Source organism: Eumetopias jubatus, unplaced genomic scaffold (genome assembly GCF_037043125.1).
Source record: "Eumetopias jubatus isolate StellerSeaLion01/CBP00866 unplaced genomic scaffold, mEumJub1_p1.0 scaffold_12, whole genome shotgun sequence".
Taxonomy (NCBI): domain Eukaryota; kingdom Metazoa; phylum Chordata; class Mammalia; order Carnivora; family Otariidae; genus Eumetopias; species Eumetopias jubatus.
Genome location: NW_028274818.1, coordinates 100119978 through 100140576, shown reverse-complemented (window position 1 = coordinate 100140576; position 20599 = coordinate 100119978).

The following is a 20599-nucleotide window of genomic DNA, read 5'->3' as shown; positions in this document are numbered from 1 at the left end:
ATATTTTCCCCACCACCATACTTTATCAGAACTCAAAAGAGGCCAGTCATTTCCCTCTTTCATGTTAAGAGAAGCTAATTAGCAGCAATCAGTCTATTTCATAGAATATTTACAAAGATGATTTCCTGAATTCATGCATGTTGCTGAGAAAATAAACCACATCAGTAAATAACAGGTGCTGGCCTAATTAAGGGCATATTCCATAGGGCAGGTTTCTAATTCTTGAGTACCGGCTCCTATAATATAAATTTTATTGCACACTCGCCTGTATATAAAGTCGCCTGTAGACCCAGAGGCACATGGGGTTAGACTATAGAATGGACAGGGGACCGCATGTTTTGGTGTCAGGAGCAGGACAACAAGGGCTCCAGAGCCCTTATCTTTATCCCAAATACTCTCCCATCTCAAGATCCTTAATTTAATCACATATACAAAGACCCTTTTCCCAAACGCAGTGTTGGGTGTGTTTTTAGACTACCTTGGGGGAGGGAGTAGGAGAAAGAATAGTCCTAATGATTCTGTTGCTGGTGCTCTCTGTAGAGCGGATGACCGAACTTTGCTTCTTTCTCAGAAAGAATTTATTTGAGAACCTCTAACACTGGACTCCCTCCTGGTTCAGGCCATGCTCTCTGGGAGCATCAGATGCATCTGTCTGGCTCCTGTTCTCATGATATACTCATGTGGTCTCTCTCTGAGGGGGCCCCACTTCCTCTACCAGGCAGACCTCCTGGGATGCTCAGAGTCTCTAGGGTGTGGCTCAACCTGGCTATTTCTTAAGACTCCCCAGATCTGACTGGGGTTGAAGGGTCTACTTTCAAGGTGGCTCACTCACATGACTGACAAGCTAGTGATGCCAGTGGCAGGTGGGCTTGATTCTTTTCTATGTGGGTTTCTTCATAGATCTACTTGACTCTCTTTGCAACATGGTTGCTGGCTTTCTCTGGGGTAAGTGGCCCAATAGGCCAGGTTAGAGGCCACAATGCCTCTTATGACCTAGCCTTAGAAGTCACAAACTGTCATTCTTCCATACTCTATTTATCACACAAACTATGAGACAATGAAGAAGAGACTACACCAGTGCACAAATACTAGCAGGCAGATTCACCGGATCCATCTTAGTAGCTGGTCACCATACACAGCAGTGTATATGTTTCCAAATGGAAAAACAGGACCCAGAATAGTATTTTTGCATGCTCACAGTAAGACAAGCAAATGTTCACTGACACAAACTGGAAGGACATTAAGAGATTTGAGAAGTTGCTGTAAATGGTCTTTAGGTCCCCCCAGCCTCCCAATAGTGTGGTTCAAACCAACATACAAATACCAGAATCAGATGAGTTCTGGTCCTCAGTGAGACTATAATCTTTTTGGGAGTCATCCAATAACTCCAAGGAAGTAATTTAGGTAAAACATTTTGTACACTCCTTGGCACATACTAAATATTAATAAACAGTAGCTGTTATGTCAAGGCATTGCAGGGGGTAGATTTCTGGTGGCAGATGTATAAAGAGGGTTATATCAGATAGAGGGAACAAAATAATAAGACTTGACCTAGAGTTATAGGTCCAAATATCGAGATAAGGGTTTGTCTACACCCCTAAAATAATTTTGTGAAAACTTATTTGCTCTTTGTTCTCCTGAAAGAAACAAAATCCACTGACAAACAAAATACATTGACTCTCTGGCACACATAAGACATTCTTCTTGACATAGAGTGGACAGGGAGTGGATAGTGAACAAAAGGAAGGGGGGGGGACACATACAGATGATTTTTTAAGAAAGCAAAGGTCTATACCCTTATGAAGGTAATAGGAAAAACTGGGAATGTTTTCAAATACCTATACGATAGATTAGATTTTCTAAAAATAGCAACAATATTTCCCTTCTCACATGTTCTCCTATACTGTGACTTTGCCATTTTCTCAACAGTAAGTGGAGTCTAATTCTTCTCCCCTTAGATTTAGGCTGGTTATAGTGACTTGCTTGACCAAAGAAATGCAACCAATATGACATTCTAGGACTTCAAAGGCTTGGAGAGTTTACCTGGGTCTCCTGGAAAATTTGCACTGCTCACATTTTTACCTTTGTACACATTTTTCCTCCCAGAATGTCCTTCTCCCCTTCATCTTATTATCTTCTAATCAGACCTTAGAGCTCCTCTCAATTATTTCCTTTCTGAGGACACTTGATTTCATATTTTCATGTTTTCAAAATAAACACCTTTGCTTTCTGAAAAATTTCCCCCTTTAAAATCGAGAAAGTGATTAATTCTGTAACTGAATTTGGAAACTGTTATGTAGTTCACTGAGAAGTGCTCCCCTAAGTGTAAAGTTATATGTTTGGGATGCACTTGAGAGGAAATATCTGCAATTCTAATGTTAAGAACATCATATTTCTTATTTTTTTATTGTTATGTTAATCACCATACATTACATCATTAGTTTTGGATGTAGGGTTCCATGATTCATTGCTTGTGCAAACACCCAGTGCTCCACGCAGAACGTGCCCTCTTTAATACCCATCGCCAGGCTAACCCATCCCCCCACCCCCCTCCCCTCTAGAACCCTCAGTTTGTTTTTCAGAGTCCATCGTCTCTCATGGTTCATCTCCCCCTCCGACTTCCTCCCCTTCATTCTTCCCCTCCTGCTATCTTCTTCTTTTTCTTTTTTATTAATATATGTTGCATTATTTGTTTCAGAAATACAGATCTGTGATTCAACAGTCTTGCACAATTCACAGTGCTCACTATAGCCCATACCCTCCCCAATGCCTATCACCCAGCCGCCCCATCCTTCCCACCCCCCACCACTCCAGCAACCCTCAGTTTGTTTCCTGAGATTAATAACTCCTCATATCAGTGAGGTCATATGATACAAGTCTTTCTCTGATTGACTTATTTCACTCAGCATAACACCCTCCAGTTCCAACCACGTTGTTGCAAATGGCAAGATCTCATTCCTTTTGATGGCTGCATAATAGTCCATTGTGTTTATATACCACTTCTTCTTTATCCATTCATCTGTCGATGGACATCTTGGCTCTTTCCACAGTTTGGCTATTGTGGACATTGCTGCTATAAACATTGGGGTGCACGTACCCTTTCGGATCCCTACATTTGTATCTTTGTGGTAAATACCCAGTAGTGCAATGGCTGGATCATATGGTAGCTCTAATTTCAACTGTTTGAGGAACCTCCATACTGTTTTCCAGAGTGGTTGCACCAGCTGGCATTCCCCCCAACAGTGTAGGAGGGTTCCCCTTTCTCCGCATCCCCACCAACATCTGTCGTTTCCTGACTTGTTAATTTTAGCCATTCTGACTGGTGTGAGGTGGTATCTCATTGAGGTTTTGATTTGGATTTCCCTGATGCCGAGCGATGTTGAGCACTTTTTCATGTGTCTGTTGGCCATTTGGATGTCTTCTTTGGAAAAATGTCTGTTCATGTCTTCTGCCCATTTCTTGATTGGATTATTTGTTCTTGGGGTGTTAAGTTTGATAAGTCCTTTATAGATTTTGGATACTAGCCCTTTATCTGATATGTCATTTGCAAATATTTTCTCCCATTCTGTCGGTTGTCTTTTGGTTTTGTGGACTGTTTCTTTTGCTGTGCAAAAGTTTTTTATCTTGATGAAATCCCAATAGTTCATTTTTGCCCTGGCTTCGCTTGCCTTTGGCGATGCTTCTAGGAAGAAGTTGCTGCAGCTGAGGTCGAAGAGGTTGCTACCTGTGTTCTCCTTTAGGATTTGGATGGACTCCTGTCTCACGTTTAGGTCTTTCAATGATTTGGAGTCTATTTTTGTGTGTGGTGTAAGGAAATGGTCCAGTTTCATTCTTCTGCATGTGGCTGTCCAATTTTCCCAACACCATTTGTGGAAGAGACTGTCTTTTTGCCATTGGACATTCTTTCCTGCTTTGTCAAAAATAAGTTGACCATAGAGTTGAGGGTCCATTTCTGGGCTCTCGATTCTGTTCCATTGATCTATGTGTCTGTTTTTGTGCCAGTACCATACTGTCTTGATGATGACAGCTTTGTAATAGAGCTGGAAGTCCGGAATTGTGATGCCGTCAGCTTTGCTTTTCTTTTTCAGTATTCCTCTGGCTATTCTGGGTCTCTTCTGGTTCCATACAAATTTTAGGATTATTTGTTCCATTTCTTTGAAAAAAGTGGATGGTATTTTGATGGGGATTGCATGGAATGTGTAGATTGCTCTAGGTAGCTTTGACATCTTCACAAAGTTTGTTCTTCCAATCCATGAGCATGGAACGTTTTCCCATTTCTTTGTGTCTTCTTCAATTTCTTTCACGAGTATTCTATAGTTTTCTGAGTACAGATCCTTTGCCTCTTTGGTTAAATTTATTCCTAGGTATCTTATGGTTTTGGGTGCAATTGTAAATGGGATCGACTCCTTGATTGGTCTCTCTTCTGTCTTGTTGTTGGTGTATAGGAATGCCACTGATTTCTGTGCATTCATTTTATATCCTGTTATGTTACTGAATTCCTGTATGAGTTCTAGCAGTATTGGGGTGGAGTCTTTTGGGTTTTCCACATACAGTATCATATCATCTGCAAAGAGTGAGAGTTTGACTTCCTCTTTGCCGATTTGGATGCCTTTGATTTCTTTTTGTTGTCTGATTGCTGTGGCTAGGACTTCTAATACTATGTTGAATAGCAGTGGTGAGAGTGGACATCCCTGCCACGTTCCCGACCTTAGGGGAAAAGCTCTCAGCTTTTCCCATTGAGAATGATATTCGCTGTAGGTTTTTCATAGATGGCTTTTATGATATTGAGGTATGTACCCTCTATCCCTATACTCTGAAGAGTTTTGATCAAGAAAGGATGCTGTACTTTGTCAAATGCTTTTTCTGCATCTATTGAGAAGATCATATGATTCTTGTTCTTTCTTTTGTTAATGTATTGTATCACATTGATTGATTCGCAGATGTTGAACCAACCTTGCAGCCCAGGGATAAATCCCACTTGGTCATGGTGAATAATCCCTTTAATGTACTGTTGGATCCTGTTGGCTAGTATTTTGGTGAGAATTTTTGCATCCATGTTCATCAAGGATATTGGTCTGTAATTCTCCTTTTTGGTGGGGTCTTTGTCTGATTTTGGGATCAAGGAAATGGTGGCCTCCTAAAATGAGTTTGGAAGTTTTCCTTCCATTTCTATTTTTTGGAACAGTTTCAGGACAATAGGTATTAATTCTTCTTTAAATGTCTGATAGAATTCCCCTGGGAAGCCATCTGGCCCCGGGCTTTTGTTTGTTGGGAGATTTTTGATGACTGCTTCAATTTCCTTAGGGGTTATAGGTCTGTTTAGGTTTTCTCTTTCTTCCTGTTTCAATTTTGGTAGTTGATACATCTCTAGGAATGCACCCATTTCTTCTAGGTTATCTAATTTGCTGGCAGAGAGTTGCTCATAATATGTTCTTATAATTGTTTGTATTTCTTTGGTGTTGATTGTGATCGCTCCTCTTTCATTCATGATTTTGTTGATTTGGGTCATTTCTCTTTTCTTTTTGATTAGTTGGCCAGGAGTTTATCAATCTTGTTAAATCTTTTAAAGAACCAGCTCCTAGTTTCGTTGATCTGTTCTACTGTTCTTTGGGTTTCTATTTCATTGATTTCTGCTCTGATCTTTATTATTTCTCTTCTCCTGCTGGGTTTAGACTTTATTTGCTGTTCTTTCTCCAGCTCCTTTAGGTGTAGGGTTAGGTTGTGTATTTGAGACCTTTCTTGTTTCTTGAGAAAGGCTTGTATTGCTATAGACTTTCCTCTCAGAACTGCCTTTGCTCTAACCCAAAGATTTTAAACAGTTGTGTTTTTATTTTCATTGGTTTCCATGAATTTTTTAATTCTTCTTTAATTTCCTGGTTGACCCATTCATTCTTCAGTAGGATGCTCTTTAGCCTCCATGTATTTGAGTTCTTTCCCACTTTCCTCTTGTGATTGAGTTCTAGTTTCAAAGCATTGTGGTCTGAAAATATGCAGGGAATAATCCCAATCTTTTGGTACCAGTTGAGACCTGATTTGTGACCCAGGATGTGATCAATTCTGGAGAATGTTCCATGGGCACTAGAGAAGAATGTGTATTCCTTTGCTTTGGGATGGAATGTTCTGAATATGTCTGTGAAGTCCATTTGGTCCAGTGTGTCATTTAAAGTCTTTATTTCCTTGTTGATCTTTTGCTTAGATGATCTGTCCATTTCAGTCAGGGGGGTGTTAAAGTCCCCCACTATTACTGTATTGTTGTCAATATGTTTTTTTGCTTTTATTATTAATTGCCTTATATAATTGGCTGCTCCCATGTTTGGGGCATAGATATTTACAATTGTTAGATCTTGTTGGATAGACCCTTTAAGTAGGATAGAGTGTCCTTCTTCATCTCTTATTGCAGTCTTTGTTTTAAAATCTAATTTGTCTGACATAAGGATTGCCACCCCAGCTTTCTTTTGGTGTCCATTAGCATGGTAAATGGTTTTCCACCCCCTCACTTCCAATCTGGGGGTGTCTTTGGGTCTAAAATGAGTCTCTGGCAGACAGCATATGGATGGGTCTTGTTTTTTAATCCAATCTGATAGCCTGTGTCTTTTGATTGGGGCATTTAGCCCATTTACATTCAGGGTAACTATTGAAAGATATGAATTTAGTGCCACTGTATTGCCTGTAAGGTGACTGTGACTGTACATTGTCTGTGTTCTTTTCTGATCTATGCTGCTTTTAGGCTCTCTCTTTGCTTAGAGGACCCCTTTCAATATTTCTTGGAGGGCTGGTTTCGTGTTTGCAAATTCCTTTAGTTTTTGTTTGTCCTGGAAGCTTTTTATCTCTCCTTCTATTTTCAATGACAGCCTAGCTGGATATAGTATTCTTGGCTGCATATTTTTCTCATTTAGTGCTCTGAAGATCTCATGCCAGTCCTTTCTGGCCTGCCAGGTCTCTGTGGATAGGTCTGTTGCCAGTCTAATATATTCTACCATTGTAGGTTACATATCTCTTCTCCCGAGGTGCTTTCAGGATTTTCTCTTTGTCTCTGAGGCTCGTAAGTTTTACTATTAGATGTCGGGGTGTTGACCTATTTTTATTGATTTTGACAGGGGTTCTCTGTGCCTCCTGGATTTTCATGCCTGTTTCCTTCCCCACATTAGGGAAGTTCTCTGCTATTATTTGTTCCAATATACCTTCTGCCCCTCTCTCTCTTTCTTCTTCTGGCATCCCAATTATTCTAATGTTGTTTCATCTTATCGTATCACTTATCTCTCGAATTCTGCCCTCGTAATCCTGGAGTTGTTTCTCTCTTTTTCTCAGCCTTTTTATTTTCCATCATTTGGTCTTCTATATCGCTGATTCTCTCTTCTGCCTCATTTATCCTAGCAGTTAGTGCCCCCATTTTTGATTGCACCTCATGAATAGCCTTTTTGATTTCGACTTGGTTAGGTTTTAGTTCTTTTATTTCTCCAGAAAGGATTTCTCTAATAACTTCCACGCTTTTTTCAAGCCCAGCTAGTATCTTTAAAGTCATGATTCTGAACTCGAGGTCTGACATCATACTAATGTCCGTATTGAGTAGGTCCCTGGCTGACTGTCCTACTTCTTGTTCTTTTTGTTGAGGTGATTTTTTTCGTCTTGTTATTTTGTCCAGAGGAGAATAGATGAATGAAAAACAAAATGTTAATAGGTTAACAACGTCCCCAGGAAATATACTCTCTACAAATCAGAAAAGACCTGAAACCAGGGGAAAAGAAAGGAAAGAAAGAATAAAGAAAGAGGGGGGAAAAAAAAAAGAAAAAGATAAAAATAAAAACAGAATAATTGAAAAAAAACAGAATATGATCAGATATGATCAGGCTAGTGCATAGATTAGTGCCACACACTAGATTTTGGGTGTATTTTGGTCTGTTAGAAAAAAGGGTCTCCTAAAATTTTAAAGGAAGAAAGACATATATGTACAAAATAAGGGTTGATACAATGAAGGGATGGAAGATGACTATAAAGATGAAAATTATAAAGGATTTTATAAAAGGAATTGATAAGATAAGAAATTGTTTGAAAAAAGAAAGACGATTTAAAAAAAAAAAAGAGAGAGTATGTGATCAGGCAGGAGACCTGAACCAAGTCATACACCAGTGATTTAGGGTATATTTTGATCTGTTAGAAGAAACTGTATCTCAAAATTTTAAAGAGAGAACTTATATATATATGGCAAAAATAAGGGTAACTACTATGAAGGGATAAAATATGACTCTAAAAATGAAAAACGTTTTTTTAAAAAGGGATTGATAAGATGTTGGTTGAAAAAGGGAAAAAGAAAAATTAAAAAAAAAGTTAAAAAATTAACTTTGAAAACCTAATGAATCATGGTAAAAAAAGCCATGAATTCTATGTGCAGTATTCTCCCAGCGCTGGAGTTCTCCCGTTCTCCTTGATCGGTAAAGTTGGTCTTGGCTTGTTGGCTGTTCATGCTGATCTTCTGGGGGAGGGGCCTGTTGCCGTGGTTCCCAAATGTCTTTGCCGGAGGCTGAATTGCCCCACCCTTGCGGGTCCTGGCTAAGCAAGCTGCTCAGGTTTGCTCTCAGGAGCTTTTGTTCCCTGCAAGCTCTCGGTATAGCTTTGGAGGACCAGGGTGAAAATGGTGGCCTCCCAATCTCTGCCTGGAGGAGCCGAGAACTTGGGGCCCCGCTCCTCAGTGCGCCCCCAGAGAAAAGCAGTCACTCCCTTGTCCCCGGTCTCCGGCCGCACTCCGTGCTCACCCGGCCTGTGACCGAGCGTTTCTATCTCTGGCCCCTGACCCCGTGTGGAGTCTCCGAACCCAGCAGATCCCTGCGGTGCGCTCCCGCGCCGCTCCTCCCGGGGGAGGAAGGGGAGTCTCCCCGGCTCTGCCGCTTGCTGGGTCCCTGCTGGAGGAGCAGTGGCCCGACTGGGCCGCAGATCACAGTTTATGGCAACCCCGAGCTGAGAGCCCGCGCCTCAGCTCCATCTCTGCAGCCGGCTTCCCCGCTCCGATCCCTGGGAGCTCTGCCGCACTCAGGCTCCCCCAGTCTTTCTGTGACCCTGAGGGTCTTGAGACCACACTGTCCCACGAGGGTTCCACCCCCGCTTAGCCACTGGAGCGACGTCCCTCAGCGGAGCCGACTTCTAAAAGGTCCGATTTTGTGCTCCGCGGCTCTAGCACTTGCCAGAAGCGTCCGCCGGAGGCCCCTCCCCCGCCGTCTATCCTCCCGAATATCGCCTCGGATTCACTTCTCCGCACGTCCTACCTTCCAGTCAGTGGTCGCTTCTCTGTTCAGAGAGTTGTTGCTACTCTCTTCTTCAATCTCCTGTTGAGTTCATAGGTGTTCAGAATGGTTTGATCCCTATTCAGCTGAATTCCTGAGACCAGATGAAATCCAGGTCTCCTACTCCTCCGCCATCTTGCTCTGCCCCCTAAGAACATCATATTTCTTCAACATGAGTGTTGAGGCTTTGGTGAAGGTTTCTGCTCTGCTGTTTGTGGGAGCATTTGCCCTTCTGGTATAATTTGGCACAGAGTCACTGTGCAAGAAACAATTTGGTAAAAAAAAAAAACCTAAAGCCAAAAAAAACCCCGCAACACCCACTAGCTCTTCCTCAGATTCTCAGGGTCTGAAATAAGGTTAATTGGATTTGTTCACAAATCCAAGAATCAGCCTACAACAGTGTTTCCCAAAGGGTATTCCATAAGACACTGGTTCTAAGCGGTGGTAAGTATCATTTGAAAAAATGCTTCTGTGATACAAATAAATTGAGGAAATACAGAATTAAACAAATTAGGTGATTTTTTTTTCCTTTGCAGGAAGTCTCAGAGGCTTCTCTATGCTAATGCACATTGATTATCTCCTGCAAGAGTCTATGATATGCAGAGCATCTAGCTTATTTGACCATGAATCCTTTCTATAAGAGACCACCTTGTACCTCTCATGGTCTCTGGAATACATTTTGGGAAAAGGTGCTTTGCAGGACTAAGTGTATGGCTTATGAGATGGCAGAGATTGCTCCAGATACCTGTGGGTAGAGACTGAGATTTAAGAAAAAAATAGCTTTAGCTTTCACAAGTGGAGGAGGAAACACACACCCCCTTCATCACCCTTTGCCTCAAAATCTTTGTCTTCTCAGAGAGCCATCATGGCTGAAATCCTACTGGATGGCTGGATATAATTTACTGTTCACCATGTTTGCCCGTGAGTCAAAATACATGACACCAAGGATGAATCTTGTGTCAAGGTGCGCACATTCTCTTGCTCTCCTTTGCCAGTTTTGCTGGAGGGGTGAAGAGAGAGAGGTGTGTGGATGCTACTGAGATGCTTAGCATATGGAGTGTGGTCAATGGATCATGAGAGAGAATGTGGGTGGATGGATGATTGGACAGGGCCCAGGGGGTATGATGAAACCACATCTAAAATGTCTCACTGGGCACACGTGTTTACTGGAAAGGTCTGGAAAATTCTAAGGCCAAACAGAGTAAAAATTTTAAAACAAAAGAAAACTTTTCTCCCTTTTATTGTTGCCTCAGCCCTACCCAGAGTTAGCCTATAAAAGAGGAGCTTTTCTTAAAATTAGAAACAGAAGGAAAAAGCCACATACAATCATACTTTATACTATGCACATGCATTTTCTCTTTTACCCAAGATGCGCACAAAAACCCGGAAAGCTTAGATGCCCAGGCAAAAAAGTTTGAACTAAGACAATTTCTCCATGCATTTGACATTGGAATATGTGGTTATAGGGCTCCTGGGAAGTTGCTCAGCACACTTTGGGGACCAGTGACAAAGCAGAGGAAGTTTACAATTCCATTTAGTAGGGGCTCCCCCATACTAAGTGCTTTATATATGCTTTGACATTTGTAGCTCACACAGTAAAGCCAAAGCAACCATTGCCCTCAATCTAGGGTGCCCACATTGTGTCATTTTGTGAGATTGTCTTGGCCAGGAAAATGCTACAAATAAGGGTCCTGCTTCTTCAGAAAAGACACTCATTTTGGGAAATCTTCAATACTTATTAACAAAAACATCTCCTTCTATTTAGATAATGTTTCATAGCCTACAGAGTACTTTTTATCGTATTATTATATCATGTTCTTCCCACGACTATACCATAAGGTTTAAGAAAATCACCAAGTACACATTATTATACTAATTATAGCATTTTTGGGTACAGGAGGGCCTTAAAGATCATTCATTTGATAACTCAATAAATTTTTATTGATGGTCACCATATGGTGGGTGCTGTGCTAGGCTCTGGGCATTTCACAGTCTAGAAGGTGTACGTGCAGTTAGAGGAATGAAGAAGAAAACAAACTCATAAACATGGAAAATATAATTTTTACATAGTGATAAGAAATATGAAGGCAATAAAATGTTGTAGTGGCCAAAGAAGTTGAGGGAGAAGTCAGGGCAACCTTAGATGGATGGGTGAGTGGAGTCGGCCAATGGAGACTTAGATGGGTGGGCCAGTGGAGACTTCCCTAAAGAGATCTGAGACTAAAATAAGGAGACAGAACTAACCATGTTAGCCAGAGGGACACTGTGAAAAAGAACTTTTTTTTTCTTTTTTGCAAGAGCATTTTTGTATGCTGATGACTTGCACCAGAGTAGTGGGAAGTGGTCAGATTCTGAATATATTTTGAAGACAGATGTGAGGAGGTTTGCTGATGGGTTAGTTTTGGGGTAGGAGAGGTCGCAGAACCAAAGATGATGTCCTAGGTTTTTAGTCCAAGCATCTGAAGTGGATTTGCCACTTACTGAAATAGGGCAAATGAGGAGTTTGGCTTGAGATGTCAATTAGAGACCTAAATGGGAGTGTTGAGAAGGTAGATACAGGCAACTGGAATTCCAGGCTGGAGTTATATACCACGCAGATGGTATATACCCCACCAGACTGGATAAGACCACTGAGGGAGTAAATATAATTGGAGAAGAAAAGAAGTTGAAGGACTGAGCCTTGGGGCTCTCCATTGTTTAGAAGTTATACATGGGAAAGTGTTTTGAGGAGGAGGGGGTGACCAATTCTATTAAATCCTGATGATGGTCAAGTCAGAAAATGACAGAATTAGTCTATGTGGTTCGTAACATGGAGGTCATTGGTGATGTTGACAAAAGAAGGGTCTGTGAGATGGTGGGAGTGAATAGCTGGTTGGCAGGCAGGGTTTAGGATGAGGAAAAATTGCAGACTGTGAGTAGGGACCGCTATTTCCAGGTGTCTTGCTATAAGAGGAACGTTGATACATTTGTTCTTCCAATAACTATTAGGTAAGAAGTGGTGGTGAAGTCATCTCTTGGCCAGATTTCAAGCAGCAGAGAAAGCCTGGAATGGATTGCTTCTGTGATATCCTGGTCTCATGGTCAGTGTAAGAAAGTCATAGGGAGATAAAATTCCATATACAAACCAAGGACTATAAACAAGATTAAGGGAGTGGTAAGAGCTAATGAGACACCCAGAGAATAGCAATACTGAGACAGCCTTTGACCAGACCTGAGGGGCAAAAGTAGAAAATCTAGTGAGATTAGGAACTGGGGCTTTTTCATCCAGGGTCCAGGCAGGAACACCCTCTACAGACATTCTAAGGAGCATTTAATGAGGTGATTATTTACAGAGTCAAGAGGAGAGTTGGGAGAACCAGTAAGGGGTGCTAAAGCATTCTAGAACTAACTTCTTGGTGAGGGTGGTACTCAACACCCTTTGAGAGAATTTCTGAAAAACTAAGCTGGAACTTGTGATTTTGGATCAAGGCCCAAGTTGGGTCTCTCCCAGTGCCTTGGTTCCTATTCTGACCTTCAGGATAATGAAATACACTACAGTAGGCATGAGAGTAAGAATCAGAATTCCTTGTTGGGGGCTGGCTTGGAGCTTGTTAAGGACATATCCTTGTAGTAATTCTGAACCTGGCTTCATAGAAGAAAAGAAAAATCAGAGAAAGTACACCTAAGGGCAGAAGAAAGATGGATGACTGAGTTTACCCAGGGCCAGGTGGGGAGTGAGGGACAAGTCCAGGCATAACTTCTGTATCTGTTGGATTTTAAACGTATTTATTCTGCCTGATAAACATGATCCAGCAGAGTTCTGGAACTTGGCCTCGGGCTTAAGGTTGAACAAGATTTCACCATTTTCTTACATTTACATACCATGTTAAGATTTTATTTTATTTATTTATTTTTAAAGGGTTTATTTATCTGTGTGAGAGAGAGATGGGGGGGAAGAGGCAGAGGGAGAGGGACAAGCAGGTTCCATACCGAGCACAAAGACCAAGGCAGGGCTTGATCCCATGACCCTGAGATTATGACCTGAACCAAAATCAAGAGTTGGATGCTTACCCAACAGCCACCAGGCAACTTCCCCTTACCCCACTGTTAAGATTTTTAAAGAGACAACTGCAGTGATGATGAGCCCCATAACTGGAAAGCAGTGAGAAAAGGACATGTCATCCCATTTCACATATAAAGACTCATTCATTCAAAAGAAATCCACTGAGCTCCTATTAAGTGCCTGATACTCTCTTAGGTACTGTAGATACTGTCAAAAACAGAAAAATCACTGCCCTGAATGGATTAAAACTATGATCCTACTATATGCTATCTATGAGAGACATACTTTATTATTTTTTTTAAATTTCAGCTTTATTGAGGTATAATTGACAAATAAAATAGTAAATTTCAGCTTTATTGAGGTATAATTGACAAATAAAATTGTAAGATATTCTAAGTGTACAGGGTGGCAATTTGATTTGCTTATACATTGTGAAATGACTCCCCTCATCTAGTTAATTAAAACATCTCTCTCTCTCTCTCTTTCTTTTTTTCAGAACATTTAAATTCTACTCCCAGCAATTTTCAATTATACAATAAAATGTTATCAACAATAATCACCATGTTTTATATTAGATCTTCAGACCTTATTCATTTTATAGCTGAAAGTTTGTACCCTTTTACCAACCTCCCCCTATTTCTCCTACTCCTCAGCCCCTGGTAGCAACTTACCCACTGTCAAGAAACACATTTTAGATTCAAAGATACAAATAGGTTGAAAGCAAAAGGATGGAAAAAGATATACCACATAAACAGTAACCAAAGAGGGCTGGGATGGATATACCGATGTCAGATAAAACAGATTTTAAGACAAAAATTGTTGCTAGAGACAAACAAGGACGTTTTATAATTATTAAAAGTTCAACCCATGAGGAAGATATAGCACTTATAAACATTCATTCACCCAACAATAGAACCCCAAATACATGAAGCCAGAACTGAGAGAATTAGAGGGAAAAATAGACACTTTAACAATCAGAGTGGGAGATCTGAATACCCCACTTTTGATAATGGATAAAACAACTAGACAGAAGATCAACAAAGAAAGAGAAAACCTGAACAATCATCTCAGCCATCTAGAACTTTCTACCTAACAACACCAGAATAATTCTTCTCAAGGCGTAGAGAACATTCTCAGTATAAGCCATATGTTAGGGCATAAAACAAGTCTAAACAATTTTTAAGGGGTTGGAATCATACAAAGAATGTTCTCCAACCACAATAAATGAAATTAGAAATCAACAACAGAAGGAAATTTGAGAAATTCACAAATATGTGGAAATTAAATAACTAAGTAACCAAACATATTAAAGAAGTCACAGGGGGACATCAGAAGATACTTTGAGATAAATGAAAATGATAGTACAACCTATCGGAAATTGTAGCTTGTGTCAAAAGCAGTGACTAGAGGAAAATTTATAGCTGTAAATGCTTACATAAAAAACCAATACAGGGATGCCTAGGTGGCTCAGTCAGTTAAGTGTCTGTTTTTGATCTCAGCTCAGGCCTTGATTTCAGGGTCGTGAGTTCAAGCCCTGCACTGGGCTCCACACTGTGTGGAGTCTACTTAAAAAAAAAAAAAAAAAGGCAATACAGATATCTAATCAATAATCTACAGCAGAAGTAAATGAAATAAAGAATAGAAAAATAATAGAGAAAGGAACAAAATAAAAAGTTGGTTCTTTGAAAAGATCAGCAAAATGGACAAACATTTAGCTGGATTGACTAAAATAAAAAAGGGAAAGCTCAAATTACTAAAATTGGTAATGAGATGGGGACATCATTACCAACCTTAAAGAAATAAAAAAGGCCTATAAGGTAATATGATGAACAATTGTGTGCTAATCAATTATATGACCTAGAGGAAAGGGACAAATTCCTGGAAAGGCCAGGTACCAAAACTGACTCAAGAAGAAATAGAAACTCAGGACATTTGAATAGACCTGTAATAAGCAAAGAGACTGAGACCGTAATAAGAAAAACTTCCTGCAAAGAAAAGTCAAGGACCAGATGGTGAACTCTACTAAACATTACAAATAAAAACAAAACAAAACAAAAAAATCACCAATTTTCCATAAACTTTTCCAAAGAAAAGAAGAAGAGGGCTCTCTTCCTGACTCTTTCTGTGAGGCCGCTATTACCCTGACAGCAAAACCAGACAAAGACATCACAAGAAAAGAGAACAACAGACCAATAGCTCTTATTAATATGGATGCAAAAATCTCCCCAAAATTTAGCAAGCTAAATCTGTATATACATAAATAATTATACATTATGACCAAGTGGGATTTATCCCAAGTAGCAACATTGTTTTAACTTCCAAAATTATGTAATGTACCATATAATGTAATATATTATATAATGCAATATACCATATGTATAAAGTCTTAAAAACCCATATGATCATCTCAGTAGATGCAGAAAAGTCATTTGACAAAATCTTCCATCCTTTTATCATTGAAAACATTCAACAAAGCAGGAATGGAAGAGAACTTGCTGCACCTGATAAAGGACATCTGTAAAAACCCCAAAGGTAACATTCTACCTAAAGGGGAAAGATTGGATGTTTTCCCTCTAAGATCAGTAAAAGACAAGGATGTTCTGCTCTTGCCACTCTGCTCAACATTGCACTAGAAGTTGTAGCCAGGATAATTAGACAAGAAAAAGTAAAAGACACCCCACTTTGAAAAAGAAGAAGTAAAACTATCTCTATTTGCAGATGATATAATCTTTTATATAGAAAATCCTAGAGAATCCACTCAAAAACTATGACAACTAATAAATGAGTTCGTGAGTATATTGTAGGATATAAGACCAATGTGCAAAAATCATTTTATTTTTCTATGCTAGCAGTGAAATATCTGAAAATGAAATTAGAAAACAATTGCATTTATAATAACATACAATATATTTAGGAATCAATTGGACCAATGAAGTTGTGAGCACTCTGCAGAGGCTGGATGGGTCCCCCATCCAAAATCTGGTTCAGATGCTAAGACTGATGATGCCACATAGGCACCAGAGATTATGCAAAGTTTCACACAATGAAGCTTTCCAGGAAGAACAAAGCAAGTTACCCAAGCTGGTCTGAAAATGGCTTTAGAGCTGGGAAAGGGGTGTGGGTTGAATTTTCATAGTGCTTAGGAGTAGAAGTAGGGTGACTATTCCTGCACATGGTTTGAGCTTTCCACCAGAGCTAAAGGGAATATGCAGCCTTTCTCATCAGCTTGATCAGATGTGGGACAGAAGGGAGAGAGGGCAGCGTAAGGTTTATAAGCTGTCAATGGTCAAACATCAAAAAAATGGAGTCAGATTCTTTATTACAGAGGTGCAAGACTTGTTCACTGAAAATAACAGAACATAGTTGGAAGAAATTTAACAGGACCTAAATAAGTAGAAAGAAATCCCATGCCCATGGATTGAAAGATGTAATATTACTAAGATGACCATACTCCCCAAACTGATCTGCAGTTTCAAAATAATTCCTAACAAAATTCCAGCTTCCCTGTCTGCATAGACTAACAGCCTGAACCTAAAGTTCATATGGAAATGCAAGGGACCCATTATAGAATAAAACAAAACAAATCTCCAAGAAGAAGATCAAAGTTGGAGGCCTCACTTCCTTATTTCAAAGCTACTATAAATTTATATCAATAAGAAATACAGTACTGGCATAAAAACATAGATGAATGGAGTAGAACTGAACATTCAAAAATAAACTCACCAAGGGTGCCAAGACCATTCAACAGGGGGAATAATCATTTTTTCAACAAATGGTGGTGGGAAAATTGGATGTCCATTTATGAAACAATGAAGCTAGGTCTCTACACTATGTACAAAAATTAGTGGGAGGGAATATAGACTTAAATATAAGAGATTATACTAAAATCTCTCAAAGAAAACATAGGACTAAATTTTTGTGACCTTGGGTTAGGCAATGATTTCTTTTTTTTTTAAGATTTTATTTATTTATTTGAGAAAGAGAATGAGATAGAGAGAGAGCATGAGAGGGGAGAGGGTCAGAGGGAGAAGCAGACTCCCTGCTGAGCAGGGAGCCCAATGCGGGACCCGATCCCAGGACTCCAGGATCATGACCTGAGCCGAAGGCAGTCGCTTAACCAACTGAGTCACCCAGGCGCCCGGCAATGATTTCTTAGATATAACACCAAAAACAACAAAAGAAAACATTTGTGCTTCAAAGGACACCATCAGGAAGGTGAAAAGACAGCCACACAATGGAAAAAAGAATTGTAAGTTATACATTTGATAAAGGATTTATATTCAAAATACATAAAGAACTCTTACAATTCCACAATAAAGACAAATAACACAATTAAAATTTGGACAAAGAACTTGAATAGACATTTCTTCAAAGAAGATATACATTAGCCAATAAGCCCATGAAGAGATGCTCAACATCGTTAGTTATTTGAAAAAGGAAATGGCAGAAAATAACAAGTGTTGGGCAGGATGTGGAGAAATTGGAACCCTTATACATTGCTGGTGGGAATGTGAAATGGTACAGCTGCTAGAGAAAACAGCTTGGCAGTTCCTCAAAAAGCTACACATAGAATTAACATATGACCCAGCAATTCTACTCCTGGGTCTATACCCAAGAGAAATGAAGACATATGTTCACACAAAAACTTGTTCACGAATATTCAGAGCAGCATTATTCATAATGGCTCAAAAGTGAAAACAACACAACTGTCCATCAACTGATTAATGGATAAACAAAATGTGGTCTGTCCATAGAGTAGATTAATTCAGCCATTTAAAAGAATGAAGTACTGGTATGTGTTATAATGTGGACGACCCTTGAAAACATTATACTAAGTGAAAGAGGCCAGCACACAAAAGAGCACTTACGTATAATTCCATTTATCTGAAATGACCCATATGGGCCAATTCATCGAGACAGGGAGGGAGAGGTTGTCAGACTTTGGAGAGGGGTGGGGAGTGATAGCTAATGGGTATGTGGTTTCTTTTAGGGTAGATGAAATTGATCTACAATGAGACCGTGGTGATGGTTGCCCCAGTCTGTTCACATACTAAAAACCCCTGGATTGCATACTCTAAAAGGATGAATATTATGGTATGTGAATTACATCATAATAAAATTGTTATAAAAAAAAAACCACTGCCTTCAGAGGAGAAAAGACTGAAGAAGGGCAAGTGCAGAAGCAAGGAGGCTATTGCCCTGTCCAAGCTCAGAGAAGTTAACTTACCCAATATATCGAGAGGGAATCTGTGGCACCCAGTTTCCAAAGATGGCAGCTCCTGGTGGCCACACCCTAGTGTGGTCCCCTCCTGTATTGAATTGACACTGACTGATGGCTTGTTTCACCAACTGAAGGCAGTAGAAGTCATGTTCTATGATATCTGAGCTCAGGCAACTTCTGTATCTGCAACTTTGGGGATCTCTGAACTGCCATATTGAAGTTTAGCTACCTTAAAGAGTTCAGACCATTAGGAGAGCTCTGTGGAGAGGAAGGGCTATCCCAGTCAAGCCCCCAGATGATTCCAAGCCTAGTGACCATCTGACGGCAATCACATAAGAGAGTACAAGCCAGACCAGCAGAAGAACTTCCCAGTGAACCCGCACAATTGAAAGATATTAAGTGATCGTTAATGCTTTAAGCCACTAAATTTTAGGGTGGTTTATTTGTAGGCATAGGCAACTGAAACAGAAATACCAACACATAGCATCAAATAATTGACTTTAGTGATAGTGCTCATAAATTGGCCTACTAGGAACCACATACAATCACCTGGAGGGCCCCTTGTTTCCTGATAGGGGAACTGAGATTTGCAGTGCTTTTACTGGGCAATTTTCCCAAATCTGTGATTCCAGAATGACTATAAACATTATTTGCCCCTTATGCATTGTTTAAAAAACTGGTTCTACTAACATGATTTATGGGCAAACTTCCCTTTTCATCTTGTATACCATATTTCCTGCCTTCTGCTTGGTGTTCATTAAACAGATGCTCCGTTCTATATAAAGGATAAAATGAACTGGGCTTAAAAGCCATTTTAAAGGGGCTTATTATGTTTTTATTTGTTGTTTTGAAACCGCAGACACATGGGCACTGAGTTCATAATGCTGAGAAACAAACCAGTGGATTCCTCAGAAAAAAAAAAAATGGTACCTTGAATGCACGCATATTATTTTACTCCATCTTGAATCTCCACTTAAACTACATGGTATAGGATGAATTGTATGTCCCTCAGATTCATACGCTGATGTATGATGTACCCAGTATATCAGAATGTAATCATATTTGGAGAGAAGGTCTGTAAAGAGGTGAATAAGTTAAAATAAAACCACTAGGGGAAGGTCCTTATCTAATCTAATTGATGTCCAAATAAGGAGAGGGAATTTCTACACATGGAAACATACCAGGGGTGGGGACCTGGGTGGCTCAGTCAGTTGAGCATCCAACTCTTGGTTTTGGCTCAGGTCATGATCTCACCATCATGGGATGGAGCCTTGTGTCAGGCTCTGTGCTCAGCACAGAGTCTACTTCAGGTTCTTTCTTGCTCTCCCTTTGCCCCTCCCCACTCACATTTTCTCTCTCTAAAATGAAAGAAATGAAGTCTTAGGGGCGCCTGGGTGGCTCAGTCGGTTGAGCCTTCGGCTCAGGTCATGATCCCGGGGTCCTGGGATCGAGCCCTGCATCGGGCTCCCTGCTCCGCAGGAGGCCTGCTTCTCCCTCTCCCACTCCCCCTGCTTGTGTTCCTGCTCTCACTGTGTCTCTCTCTGTCAAATAAATAAATAAAATCTTAAAAAAAATGAAATCTTAAAAAAAGAAAGGAAAGATACCGGGGGTGAATGTGTATACAGAGAAAAAGACCAGGTGAGGACATATCAAGAAGATGGCTATCGGCAAGCCAAGGAGGGAAGCCTCAGGAGAAACCAAGCCCACCAACACCTTGACATTGGCCTTTAGCCTCCAGAGCTGTGAGAAAGAAATTTCTGTGTTTAAACTACCCAGTCTGTGGTGTTTCATTACGGCAGCCCTAGCAAAAGAATACGACACAGAAAAGGACTTTTGAGAAGGCATTGTTCTTGTCTATTGCTGAGAAACAAACTTACCCCAAACCTTGGAAGAGATATTCTCTTTTACTCTTCTAATAGTTGCCCTAGAGATTAGGTACTTTTACTTCCTCCCTGGACCATGGGAAGATACATGAATTCCATTTACCTTGCTTCTGAGTTACATGGCATTGTTCTTGTTCTTCACCCTAAAGTCAGTGATCACCAAATTCCAGGACTGAGA